General features: G+C 54.4%; 1 protein-coding gene across 1 annotated transcript in view; it reads right to left on the bottom strand.

The window, feature by feature from the left end:
• GTF2IRD1 (GTF2I repeat domain containing 1) overlaps nt 1-13667 on the bottom strand; it is a 102025-nt gene extending 88358 nt beyond the window's left edge. The window contains exon 1 of the mRNA XM_090276892.1: nt 13612-13667. The gene's annotated coding sequence lies outside the window, so the exon portion shown is untranslated. The remainder of the gene's footprint in view (nt 1-13611) is intronic.
• Between the last annotated feature and the right edge of the window lie 334 nt (nt 13668-14001).

Raw genomic sequence — 14001 nt, 5'->3', positions numbered from 1 at the left:
TTCCCTCTCTATAAATCAGAACTTGGGCTAGAAGTTCTATAAGGCTGGTCCCCCTGCCAGAGGATAAAGGGCTTTAGACAGGGGCCAGGCTTCCTCTCTGGGGTCACAGGAGGTTAGAGGCGGGATTCCCGGAGGCACCGTGGGCCCTGACAACTAGAGGGAGCCTAAAGGTATGAAGATGTCATTTTCAGAGTCAACGTGGGTCCATGCTGCCAAGATGGGCCCTCTGAGGTGCTGGTGTGAGCTACGGAGCCAGCAGAGGGGAATTTCAGGAGCTGCCAGCCCTCTAAACAGAGCCCAGGCTCCGGGTTGGCCAGCCTGTCCTCATCTGCAGTGGTGGCCATCAAGCCAAGACAAAGGGAAAAAGTTTCATGTCCAAAAAGAAACCTCTTCTGAAGGCTGGGAAGAGAAAATCACTGCTCTTCCCGAGTTCTGTCCCTGCAGAAGTGCAGGTCAGAGGTCACAGACCCTGCCCCTGGCGCCCTCATGCCCCCACCCATGGGCTCTGAGGATCCGGCTTACAGAGCGAGAAACCGCCTTGTGGGGCTGCCATAATCCCAAACTAGCTCCCTGAGGTAATGGTGGGGGGTGGGCACTTGGACATGAGCCAGCTCCAGCTAGCACCGTGCCTATCCCCCCGCCCCCATCTCCCCTGAGGTCTCGAGAGCTCTCAGCAGCAGCATGAGGGTGGACAGAGCCCACATGGACAGTGACTCAACACCGACACCAGGATAAACCTGGGGCCTGCGTCACCAAGACTGGGTCCACCCCTCCCATGGGGTCACCACCCAAGATACCCACCTGCCCCACCAGGTCTCCTGGGGTGTTTCCTTTGGGAGATACTTCCTGAAGTAGGTCAGTAGCTCCACCTAGCAGACCCTAAGAACTGTGCCTGCTGGGATTTAGCTGGACAGTAACGAGGTGGAGCAGAAATCAGTGCTCCTCTCTCCTGCCTGTCTCCGGGGGCCATCAGCCATTCCCAGACCCCACTGCCACCAGCACGTGCCCCTTTCCTGCTCCAGGCAGAAGCTGAGCTGCCCTGTCCCGCGATGGACTTCCTTGTCTCATTTGGGAGGTTTTGTTGGAGGTTTTGGAGGCTCTGGCCACTGTCACGTCCCTACCTTCCCCGTCCACCATGGCATGCTCCCACACCAGCTGATCTGTCACGATGCTCCCACCCAGCCTCCTGAAACAGGCAAGGGAGGCACAGGGGCAACTGCAGGAGGGCAAGGAGACCTGGACCAAGAGTCACACGATATGTGGCTTTTGGGTCTGGATTCTTATAACTCTGGAACCTTAGTTAAGTGTCTTCCCAGCCCTGGGCCTCAGTTTCCCCATCTGAAAAGGAAAAGAGGTGAGCCTATCCTGAGGTCCCTTCCAGCTCTACAAGCACATGGCACACCCCGTCCAGGAGGCTTAGGACAGGGGAAGGAGGCCCCATATCCACCCTTGGCCCCAGCGCTAGGCCAGGTCACACTGGCCATCACGAAAGACAGACTCAAACTTAACAGGTACATGGAAAAGGGAAGGTGGCCCCAACTAGAACAAGTGGAAGGGTTAACTGTACATGCGGTTAATCCAGGAAGGCCAGTTCCAAGTCCAAGTATAATATTCATACACTAAATTCACTTACTGATGTAAAGTTCTATCAGTTTTTACAGTCATATAATTGACACCACAGTCAAGACACAGAACAGTCCCATCAGCACCCCAAACTCCACTGTGACCCTAGTCAACCAACCCACCCCTCCTCCTCGGCAGCCCCCGATCTGCTCTGTCCCTATTGTTTTACATTTTCCAAAATGTCATATGAATGTCACCATGCAGGAGATAGCCTTCTGGGTCTATGCCTTTCAGCTTAATGCGTCCACGGTTCCCCTAAGCTGTCTGTATCAAGGGCTCGCTCATGTTCCCTGCTGACTAGCATTCCACAGTATGGGTGTGCCAGCGTTTGTTTGTTCATACACCATTGGGACATTTAGATTGTTTCCAATTTGGGAAATTACAAATAAAGCCACTATAGATAATTCTCCTGAGGTTTTGAGGTGAACCTAAGTTTTCACTTCTCTTGGGTTATCTAGGAATGGAATTGCTGAGTCATATGGTAAGTGCACATTTAACCTTATAAAAAGATGCCAAAATCCAGAGACACCATTAGTGGTTGCCAGGGGGCTGGGAGTGGGGGGACAGCGGAATGACTGTTGATGGGTATGGGGTTTCTCCTGGGATGATAAAAACTTTCTGGAATTAGACAGTGGTGACGACTGTACGACCTTGTGAATGTAATAAAAACCACTGAATACCTTAAAATGGTGAATGTTATGTTGTGATTGATATGTCATTAAAAAATAATAATAAATAACAGCCAAACCCTTTTCCAAAAACACCACTTTATACTTCCAGCAACAGTGGATGAGAACTCCGGCCTAGGCAAGTTTGAAAGGTGGGAAGTTCCACAGCTCATTCTGGGTTGGAAGTTTGGAGAAGCAAAGGCCCTGAGGCAGGACTGAGGGAGCCCTGGCTACAGGCTTTCTGGGCGGAGCAGACAGGTCTCTGAATGGGGAGGGAAGCTAGGGTGACTTAGGAAGTGACTGACAATACCCCTCACAAGGTGAGGTCCCTGGGACTCCTGGGCAGGGGGCATTTCATGGGCAATGGTGGCTCTGAGCTGCAGCAGAGCCAGGCACCCTTTCTCACTGGTCTGGACCACAAAGGGCAAAGACTAGGGATCTGCATGACCACTAGCATTTCCAACCCAGATCCTCTCCCAGTTGGCCAGGAAGCTGATGTCTCCAGGTCTTCCCAGCTCCCTTGCAGTTAAGGGAGCTGGGGTGAACCTGTGCAATACTGAAGAAGTCCCAGAGGAAAGTGTGCACAAAGGCACAACTTTGAGAGGAGAAGGATTCTGCCCTAACTCCTGTTCTCCACCTGAACTGTGGGTGTGAGGCCTGAAGGGGATGTAGCCATCCTGTGACCCTGAGGCACAAGCATAAAAACAAACTGCAAAATGAGAAATCAAAACCACATGAGACAGCACATCACACCTCCTAGGATAGCTATGATCAAAAAGATGGGTAATATCAAGTGTTGGCAAAGATGTTAAGAAACTGGAATCCTCATTACACTGCTGGTGGGAAAACAGTGCAGCCACTTTGGAAAATAGTCTAGCACTTCCTCAAAATGTTAAACATAGAATTGCCATCATGATCCATCAATTTTACTCCTAAGTATTTAGCCAAGAGAACTGACAACATAATTCACACTAAAGCTTGTACACAAGTGTTTACAGCACTATTCACAATAGCCAAAAGGTGGAAACAACCCAAATGTTCACCAACTGGGAAATGGATAAACAATTTGTGGTCTGTCCACTAAGTCTAATACTACTCTGCCACAGAAAGGAATGAAATTCTGACATGTGCTCTAATATGGATGAACCTCGAAAACATTATGCTAAGTGAAAGAAGCCAGACACAAAGACCAGGTTGTGATTCCATTCATGAAATGTCCAGAATAGGTACATCTGTAGGGACAGAAGGGAAATCAGTGGTTGCTGGGGGCAACCCAGTGGGTCTGGATTTATTCTGGGGGTGATGAAAATGTCCTTATACAGTGGTGAATATTGCACAACTTTGTAAATATATAAAAACACACCAAAAAGTACACTTTAAAGAAAATAATTTTAAATAAGAAAACAAACACAAAAATGCCCACCAACACGTTAGGGAGAAAAAGAACCCCTGAAAGCATCACTGCATCCCCATCCCAGCCTCCACCCACCATGAACTTTTTCTCTTGAGGGATACAGAAGCCCCTCTTTGTTTAGGTCTCTCTAGTCAGGTTTTCTATTACCTGGAGCCAAACGTACTCCTAACTGACATCCCACTTCGTCACCCAATGAAACTAGAGGGGGCTCTGTATACCGGTATACATCCCAGGCTGATGGTCAGGATTCAGCTAAATGTCAAGTTATCCGGCATGATCATGGCTGGTGGCCTCAGAATGCCACACATACATGCACACGCACCCATGTGCATGCACATAGGAGTGTGTCCAAACAGCCCAGGGGATTAACTGTCCCGAGGCTCCACACTTGTGCTCTCTTCATGCATCCCAGCTGCCCTTCAGAGAAACCCCCCCAAACGGGGCTGAACCCGGCCCAGCAGACATGACCTGCCCCACCCTCTGCACAATCTCTGGATGCCTGAGAGCCACAGCCAGGTCAGCAGAAGCAGCCCCTGGGGAAGATGGAGGTGAGTCAGCAGGAGTTGGTATAGAAGGGTGGAGAAAGCCCCCCAATCCTTCAAGGGCCCACCAAAGCGCCCCAACACCTAGCTCACTTCTAGTTCGCATCAAAAGCTTTTACTAGACACTCTTTGTGCCAGGTTGGGTTCTAGGGGCTGGGAATGCAGAGGGACAGCCAGCCTGGCCCTGACCCACTGCAAGGTGACAGATAAGTCCAAGGGCAGGTGGAACACAGTGTGTGAGGAGGCTAGGCTGGGGAAGTTCAGGGGTGTAGGGACACAGAAGAGGGCCCCCAACACAGAATTAGAAGGGGCACCAGGGAAGGCTTCTGGGAAGAGATGACATCCGAGATGAGACCTGCAAGTGAGAATTAGTCCAGTGGAGAGGGAGCATTAAAATGTGTTCTAGGGAGAAGCAACAGTAGTACACTGGAAAGCACAGTATGTTCTAGAAACTGAGGGAAGCTCAACGAGGCTGGCACAAAAGCAGGCAGGGGCCTGGTCACACCCAACCTGAGGGTGAAGCCGTCAGATGAAGGCCCTCACCTGCACCCAGCACAGTACCCTAAGCCGGAGGGAAATGCTCACCTGCCTACACACACACCGAGGCCCCCATCCAGCCAGCCCCCTAGAATGCCCACCCCTCCCTACTCCTGGGTCCAAATCCCACCTCCCTCCCAGGGCCCAGCAAAGTCGCCTCCTGCAGAGGCGGCCCTGAGCACAGGCTTGCCTCACTTACACAGAGGGGCAGGCTCTCCAAATCCAGGTGCAGGAGCCACCCTCTGAGTGGCCCCAGCCATCTCATGATGGCACCTGATCCCACATTCCACGGGCCAAGGACACTAACCAGTTCTACCCTTGGGGCTCTCCCAGCTTGCAGAAGTAGAAACTGAGGCACAGCATAGCCCCTGCTCCACTGGGACAGGTGTGAAGAGTCAAGTGGGAAATGATGGTGTCTGGTTCCTCTCTGGAGTCATGTGATAAGTTGAGGAAAATGTTTGTGGACAAAAAAATGTGTTCTATGGAAAGTGACCTCACAGGTGATCTGATCAAAAATTCCTAACGGGGCAGGTCATCGTGGGTTCATGCTTCAACATAGAGCTTCTTCAGTAAAAGGCCGATCTCTGTCTTAAGCAACCCTGGCCATTGTTTTTGTGCACCTAGATGAACACACCTCTGAAACGCCCCCTTTCAGACCCCTCCTTCTAAAGGGGACCTTCCTCAAGCAAACACATAATTTTGTTAACTATCCTGTAATCCAATCCTCGTTTTGCTTTCTCCCACCTCCGTGTAATAGTCCTTCTTTTCCCTTCTTAATATCAAATGCATAAAAGAAACTGCAAACTGTTATTCTCTGGAGCATCTGAGATCTTGCTCCCCAGCATATGTCATCAGTTGGCTCAATAAAACTTGTATAAAAATTCTTTACAGCCCGGCCAAGTGGCTCAGTTGGCTGGAGCACTGTCCCGATGTGCAACGGCTGTGGGTCTGACCCCCAAGTCGGCACACACAGGAGTCAGCCGATGGATGCGTGAATGAGTGGAACAAGCTGATATTCCTCTCTCTGGAAATCAATAAATAAAATATTTAACTTAAAAAAATCTTTGTCCTGGCTGGTATGGCTCAGTGAATTAATCTCTGGCCTGCAAACGAAAAGGTTACTGGTTCAGTTCCTGGTCAGAGCACAGGCCTGGGTTGTGGGCCAGGTCCCCAGTTGGGGGCAAGGCAACCAATCAACATATCTCCCACACATTGATGTTTTTTTCTCTCTCTCTTTCTCCCTCCCTTCTCCTCTCTCTAAAAGTAAGTAAATAAAATCTTCAGAAAGAAAAAAAACTCTTGCCCAGGCCAGTGTGGCTCAGTTGACTGGAGCATCATCCTACAGACTGAAAGGCCACGGGTTTGGTTCCAGCCTAGGTGCATTCAAGAGGTAACCAACCGATGTTTCTCTCCTACATCGATGTTTTTCTCCCTCTCTCTCCCTCCCTTCCCCTCCCTCTAAAATCAATAAGCATGTCTTCAGGTGAGGATTAAAAAAAAAATTTACAGGTTTGGCGGTTCCTTACATTGACATACTCTTATCTACAATGTCGACCAGTTTCCCCGCCTGAATGTGCTGATCCTCCAGTGTTGGGATAACCATTCTCATTTATTCAAATGAAGCTCAGAAAGGTGAAGTCACTTGCCTGAGGACACACAGCAAGTAGGTGGCAGAACCAAGACTTGAACTCCATCTGACTGGCCTCAAAGGTCCTGGTGGTTCCATGGCAGCCTACTGCCAAGTGGGGAAGCCCTGAGGCAACTGAAGGACCCCCCAAGGAGAGGCAATAGCTTCCTACTAAGAGCATCTCTCTATCTACAAAGTGTTGAGAACAGTGTCTCAAGCAGCAGCTGGCCCTGGGCGGGGATGGCCCAGGATCAGAGGGAGGATGTGGTTAGCCCACCTGCCCTGAGCTGGGACCCACATGCAGAATGGGGGCACCCACCTCCTTCCCAAATGCCCTATCTCTCCCAACCTGGGCCTCTCTGCTGAAAGCCGCCATACCTGAAAAACCAGCTCCTGGATAAACATGAGAGAGACACCAGACTGGCCCAATCACAAGACCCCCTTGGAGCCCGCCAGGACCACCCTGGAGTTGGGTGGGTGGGTGGGCAGGGATACCCAGGAGCACCCAAGGCCCCTTCTGCATGGGGATAACCTGCCACATCCTTCTAGGCTTCCCACTGAGCACAGCCCATGGATCAGATAGACTGAGGACACAGCCTTTGAGGACTTGGTAGGGTGGGGCGGGGAGGGAATGGTGGAGCGTGGGGGCAGTGCTGGGGCAGCCCCCTCATCAGGAAAAGCCAATGACTTCTGCACAAAAAACAGTACAAAAGCCCCAAATCTCTTAAGGTGCCCAGGCAGGCCCTAGGTTACCTATCACCCAGGGAGCTCCCTTTTCTCAGGAAGCCACGAGCCCTGGGAGACCAACAATCTCTCGTGGGGCCCTTTATCACTCAGGCTCCGCGGTTCACAGCACCCACCCGGAACCCCACAGAGTGGCCTCCATTTTCTAGACAGTCAAACTGAGGCTCAGCTGCTTGGGCAGTAAGTCACATGCAGCAGGCAGGCAGCAGAGCTGGAATCGGTCTGACCGGAAGCTTCTGTGACTGACCGAAATCTCAGTGCTGCTCAAACAGACGTGTAGGAGAAAGGCCACTGTTCACACAGGGCTGACTGAACGTTTGTTTACCAGATAACAGTTTATTTAGAGCCCTAACAGACAGCTTGGATAAAGGTGGCCCTACACTCAAAGAGGGACACAGGGAGCTGGAGACCTGCATGTCCCCACCTCCTCTCCTGCTCAGTGGCCCCCAGGCCCTCCAGGGCTCTGAGGAATGCTACCAGCGTGGGTGACCCCAGCGGAGTCTCACATTGGCCCTGCACACCTGCACACCAGATGCTCTGGTTCTCCAGGTTACAGGTGACCAAATGGAAGCACAGAGACATGAAGTCACTCACCTGAGGTCACACAGCCCTGTTGTTTGACCCTAAATCATGCTCATGGCAGTTCTCCTTCCCTATCCCCAGAAACCCTGTCCTTGTTTCAGGAAAACAGAATTTCTACACCAAGCTAACAAGTTATAGCAGTGGAGACCAGAGACACATGGCTAGGGACCCCCAGCCTCCTAGGGGAGTGGGGCACAGAGATGGGCGAGGCATCTCAGGGATCTGACAGCTCCCTTCCCTCCAGGCCCGCACCCCCTACCCCAGCTGTCCTGGCCCCAGAGCATCCATTGTTTCAGGAGCCCACCTGCATGGTGGAGGATCCAGCCCTGAGGGCAGCCGAAGGCAGGTGTAATTTCATCCGGGGCTCACTGTATATGTGAGTCACCAGAACTGGAGGATGAAATTCCAGCTCTGGGGACAGAGGCATGCAGCTCTCCTGGCTCAGGTCAGTCCTCGGTGGGGGTGGGGATGGGGTGCAGGCAGTGCCTTTGTGAAAATGAGAAAAAGGCACCCCCTCCCCTGGGTGGTCCTGAGCCACAGCAGGGCTTGGCAAGCCAGGTGTGCTGCATTTCCACCCCAAGGGAGCGGGCGGAGCTAGGTGGTGCATCCCTACAACGGAATACTACTCAGCAACCAAAAGGAAGCAGCTCCTAATACAAGGGGAGAGACGCAGTATGCCCCATGAACGAAGCCAGACAGGCTTCTGTGTGCTTGCATTTATGTGACATTCTGGAAGATGCTAGAGAGACAGAAAACAGACCAGTGGTTGCCAGGGGCTAGGAGGAGTGAAGGAGGCTGGCTACAAATGGGCTTGAGGGAGTTTGTAGGGGGACGGAATGCTCTGTCTTGACAGGGCTGGGCTCTGTGAGTGTGTGCACTGGCTGAGCTCCTTGGACAGCACCCTTATCATGCGGGCATTTCACTAGCTTTCCACCGTCCCTCCAAAACATATGTAACAGGTGAGGGAGCCCCTGCTACCGTCTGGCCCGAGGCTGGATGCCAGGACCTGAGACCCCGAAGATCTGGCACCTGTGCAAGTTTCTCACTGGCTGGTAGACCGACAGGCAGATGGATAGGTGGACAAAGACCACCCCTTTATGGTGGTTCTGTCAGTAGCCAGAAAATGTACCTTGAGACCCCACTAGACCCCAGCCAACAAACAGGCCTGGCCCTGTCAAAGGCTCCAGGAGAGAAGCAGCCTGAAGGTCTCCTCCAGCCACGGGCCTGGGAAGGGCAAGGGCCAGCTGCTCCAGCTCACAGCTCACTGCCCTCCCTCCCAACCACAGCCTGGCCTTGAGCCTGAGACAGGCCCAGGACCCCAGCCCTCAAGCTGGGATCACTCACCTCTGGCTCCCCAGCTTGTCTCCACTCCAGACCTGTGCAGGGGTGACCCACATACCCACCAGCGGCTGTGCAATCCCTACCATGCAACACCAAGGCCCCCAAACAACAGCACCACCTTGGGGCTCAGGCAGGACAGGGGAGCATCATCTCCATGTTACATACAAGCATACACCTGGACTAGAGAGGAGGGGATGTGGGCCATGAGATCCCACCCTGCCTCACTTCCTAGCCATGCCCCCCCCCCCGTTATTCCGGGGGTCTCAGCACAGCACAGGTGCTGGGGAGGAGGGCCCTGCCTCCATGGCAGTGTGGCAGGAGGGCAGGAGGTGGCAATTCCAGCACCCACAATGCTGTACTCACCTGGTCTCCTACCAAAGGGGCAACCCTCCCTGACTAGGGGCTCCAGAGCTCCTGGGGCAGGATCTCGAAACCCTGAAGGCAGGCATCAGAGCAACCACCTACCAGTGCGCGGGCCTAGCTACAAATCCTGATCTGGTTGCTGACAGGGTGTTGCCGGCAACTTCCCTCCTCTCAGCATCTCTTAATGTGTCACATGGACCACAATGGCACAGAAGACAAACCAGGGCTGCCCAGCCTGGGAAGCCTAAGCTTCCACACCTCCAGGCCTGGACCTTGGACGACAGACTAGGCAATGCCCAACAGAGGAACTCAGAATCAAAGCTGCTTGATTCAAACTCACTCCAGACTGTCCCCAAAACCTTGACTCCCAACTCCAGGCCCGAGTCCCACTCTGAGCCCCTCCCCAACTTTCAACAGTCTCACTGCCCAGAAGCCACAGCTGTAGGGCTGCCAGATTAACACAAGGCCCTGGGTCTGTCTGAACTTTGGATAAACAACGAGTAAGTTTCCAGTGTAAGTTACGTCTCCAATACCATATTATACGTTGCTTATCTAAATCCTAATTTAACTGGGCATCCCTATTTTTATTAGCTACATCTGGCAACCCGAAGCAGGTGGTCCTGAAGGAGGGAGACAGGTGGGCACACAAATAGCTCTGGGTCAGCCAGGCCAAGCTCCGGCCCAAGAGGAAGGGTGTTTGGAAGGAGAGTTCTGCTCTTTGCCTGGAACGCTCCCAGCAGTCACCCCAAGCCTGGTATGGACAAAGTACAGCCATACCAGCTCATTCAGGAAATCCAACTCCGAAAACAAGGCCGCAGCCCCTGGCACTACCCTCCCCTCTGGGAGCCGAGCCCCTTTGCTGTCATTACTGTAACCCATAGCACCACCTCAGAAATGACAAATTACCGACCCCCGTGAGCATGAGGATCCCAGGCAGTCCCAGCCAGGCAGACATCCCTGCAAATGAGGGAACTGGGTGTCCAGCTAAGGGGCTGGCTCCCCCAGAGAACCACCCGAAGCCCCCAACACCTGTACACAGACATCTCCACACCACCAAGGGGTGACACCCTAGTGTCCTCTGACCAGGTTCACCCCCTCCCTCTCCCACACAGACCAAGTCTTTCTACCACTCCACCCCTGCTGATGGATTCCTGCTGGGCATTCCCTCCAGTCTTCTCAAGGTCCGTGGCTCCTGGGCCCCACATCCTCCGAAGAAGAGAGCCCTTGGCCCAAGGTCCTACTCCAATGTCTGGTGTCTGTGAATTAACCCTGCAGGTCTTATTCCAGGTACCCCTGAGACCTCGGCGGGCCACATGGTGCTTGGCACACATTGCTGGCTTGTCCCAGAGAACCTGACTGTGTTCCTGGCTGCCGGGCAGCAAAGGGAGATGCCCACGAATGGACGAGAGTCAAAGGACTGAGAGAAGCAGGACGGATGACACCTGGGGAACAAAGCCACAGGCCCAGGTTTGGGGGATGCCACAAACTGGGGAAATGGGGAAAGAGGGGGCCCCTGGTAGGATGGGGAGCAGGAAGCTCAGGAAAAGAACCTGGGATTCCTACCATTGTGGAAGGCCTGTCCCAGAGATGGAAGTTTGGGAACAACAGGAGAGAGTCTGCTTACCAATGTAGGCCAAGGCTCAGGAGCTGGCCTTGATTGGTTCATTCACTCAAGTAGCCCTTCAACAAGTATTTGGGTACCAACCCTGGGGCACCAAGGAATCAAAAGCAAGCCTCAGTCCCTGCCCTGTCCCTAAGGCAACCGAGGAGACAGCTGTGTAACTTTTGAGTGAGATCAATGCTGGGACCAAGAAAGGACAGGTTGTCACTGGGACAGAGAGGTAGGCAGTTGGGCCCGCCCTGGGCCACTAGGAAAAAGATTAATTTTACTGCCCCTGTCCTCCCTCAACCCTAGCTAGGCAGAGTCATTAAAGGAAGCCCCTATCCCCCTTAAGAGAATCTTAGGAAGAACCTTCCAGCAAAGAGAACAGCATGTGCAAAGGACATTCAGGAAAACTGCAGGATTCAGTGAGTGGGCAAAGGAAGCCACGGGTGGACAGAGGAGATGAACCGGAACTGAGAGTAAGACTGGAACAGGATATGTGGTCTGTGGTTCCAAGGACACATATAGGACATGAACACGCCAAACCATCACCCACCACATCCCCCTGACACCCTCACCTGGGGTCTCTGATAACCGGTTCTCTACCAATCTGTGGCCACGCCAGATGCCGGAGATAGGTGAGCTGTAAGAACAGCCGCCTCCAAGACCCTATATTCATGTTTGCCTTCCCTACTATTTCCAAGAACCAAGCACTACGTACCACTGTGTCAGGGGCTAGCTCAGCTCTGGGAGCCTGCCTTACATGAACACATGAAAAGTGTCTGTGATTAGCACACTGCAATAAATAAATCCCCCCAGCATCTAAAGAACAGTCCTCTTAAGTAGGTTAAGTGTGCCCCTACAATGCTATCCTTAAGACCCAGTTTTGCAACCTTCGGCCCCAAACCTTCCACATTTTGACTGGCCACAAAGTTCCATTCCTTCCTCAAATCCTCCGGTGGGACCCTCTGGGACCCTCTGAGTCAGAGCTGAGACTTTCTAGGTCACACTCAGAGCAGGCTCCAGAATGGGGTGTGGCCTTAAGCCTCCTGCATCCCAAAAGCAGGTTGGGGGTTCAAACATCCTATTGCCTTGGAGCAGGGTCTGTTCCTTGGTCCCTGGTCCCTGTTCAGAAGAGATCAACGTCCACCTGGCACCCTGCTGAGCCCTGCACTGGGTGGCTCATGATGGCCACCTGACTGACCCCATCCTTGCTGTCCTGTGCCCAGCCCCTCCCAGTCAGCAGCCAGCAGCCTCCCAGACACTGGCTCCTGCTCCAAATAGATAATCGATGCCAGTGCCCTTTCCCTCCGGGAATGACGCTGCTGAAACAAACTGGCTGCTCTGAGGCACCTCCCAAGCCCTGACGCCAGAGGCCAATGCCAAGGAGTGAGAAGTCCTAGCCACAGAGGCACCAAATACACAGAAAGATGCTGGCCAGAGGGATAAGAACAGCTTCTGACTGCCCCTTCCTTCTGCAGTGAGCTGTAAGAGAAGACCCCACAAATGCCCACTCCTCTGGACCCGCACCTCCCCCTGCTGCCAGGCCCAGGGCAATCCCAGGGCAGCTCCAAATCCCACATCATCGGTAGGTACCACACTACATCCAAGGCCAGCGTTTCCCCTACGTCAGGCAGGGGGACCCCTACAAGATGTGCTCCCTGACTCCAGCTGTGACGGGGACACAGGGGTCTCCCACCCATGTCTGGGCCTGGAAGTCTGGGTCACTGGGCCAGATGTCCAGATCATAAGCCCAGGAGGGCACAACTCCCAGCTCTGTGGTCCCCCTCTGCCCTGGGCCCAGGCTAGGGCATTGTCCCTTTCCTGGGCCCCAGACGAGGCTGGAGAGCTCAGGAGAGGCATCAAGTCCATCGTTGCCAGTTACTCAGGACTAGGGGTGGGCATCAAGCACACCCTGTGGGCCCTCCGGCCCAGCCTCCCCGCCCATCTGCAAGAACTCAGAGACCTGCCCACAGAAGGGGCAACCCAACTTGCTCTTCTGAACCCTTTGTCCCCCCACTGCCATCCTCTGAGTCTCCCTTCCCAGGGATTCAGCTGCCACCCTCAGTCCAGCTCCCTCCCAGAAGACTCCAACAGGAACCACTGTGCTGGGGCAGTAGTCGCTGTGTGGGGCTCAGCCTGCCAATGGAGGGCAGGGGACAAGAGATAGCCCAGACCGAGAAAGGCAGAGGTGGGGGACGCGGGGGGCGGGGGGCAGCCTTCCCAGCCCCCTCAGCTCCCATACTGGCGCCAGCCGCCACGGGCAGCACAACTGACCTCATTCCCCAACTGCAGCAGCCTGCGGCCGCCCGCTACCCACCCGGGAAGTCCCCCACCTCCGGAAGGGCCAGGGGTGACAGCTCCTGGCTCCCACCCCCTCCCAGCAGGTGAGGGAGGCCATCCCTCCCCTCCCCCGGCCCAAATTATAATCCCAGTCACGTGCCTACCAATGCACCCAAAAGCCGGACCCAGATTCTGTAACACCTTGAGGGGGGGGGGGGGCCACTGGGGTGGGAGGAGAGGGGAGAAGGGCCTGGGCGCCCGCCCCCCGCAAAAGTTTCTCCTACCTTGGAGGATCCCCAAGCGCTCCTGCCAGCGGCGCCCCAGCCCCGGCCCGCGGCCAGGACGCAGCCTCCTGCCGCTGCCTCCTTAATTAATCCGGGAGAATGGGGGACGGCGCGCACGGCGGGGGCGGGCGGGCGCGGGACGCGGGCCGGGGAGGGGGCCGCGGTGGGGGCTCCTGGCCGGCCGGGGGGCTGGCGCTCGGCAGCCCCCACCCCCGGCGCGGGCTGCGGCGGAGGGCGGGGCGCAGCGCGGGGAGCGGAGCCGAGAGCGGGAGCGCGGGGAGGCTCTTTGTTCTGTAATCCCAGTAAGATTGCCAGTCATTCGCCCCGGCCCTAATCCCAGCCCCGCGCAACACCACCCTCCATTGGCTGTCATTTACATACGGGATTAGC

Source organism: Furipterus horrens, unplaced genomic scaffold, assembly GCF_987537825.1.
Source record: "Furipterus horrens unplaced genomic scaffold, mFurHor1.1.pri manual_scaffold_5, whole genome shotgun sequence".
In the NCBI taxonomy this organism is placed as follows: domain Eukaryota; kingdom Metazoa; phylum Chordata; class Mammalia; order Chiroptera; family Furipteridae; genus Furipterus; species Furipterus horrens.
Note: the sequence above shows the minus strand (reverse complement) of the source record. Positions and strands in the feature narration are given on the sequence as shown.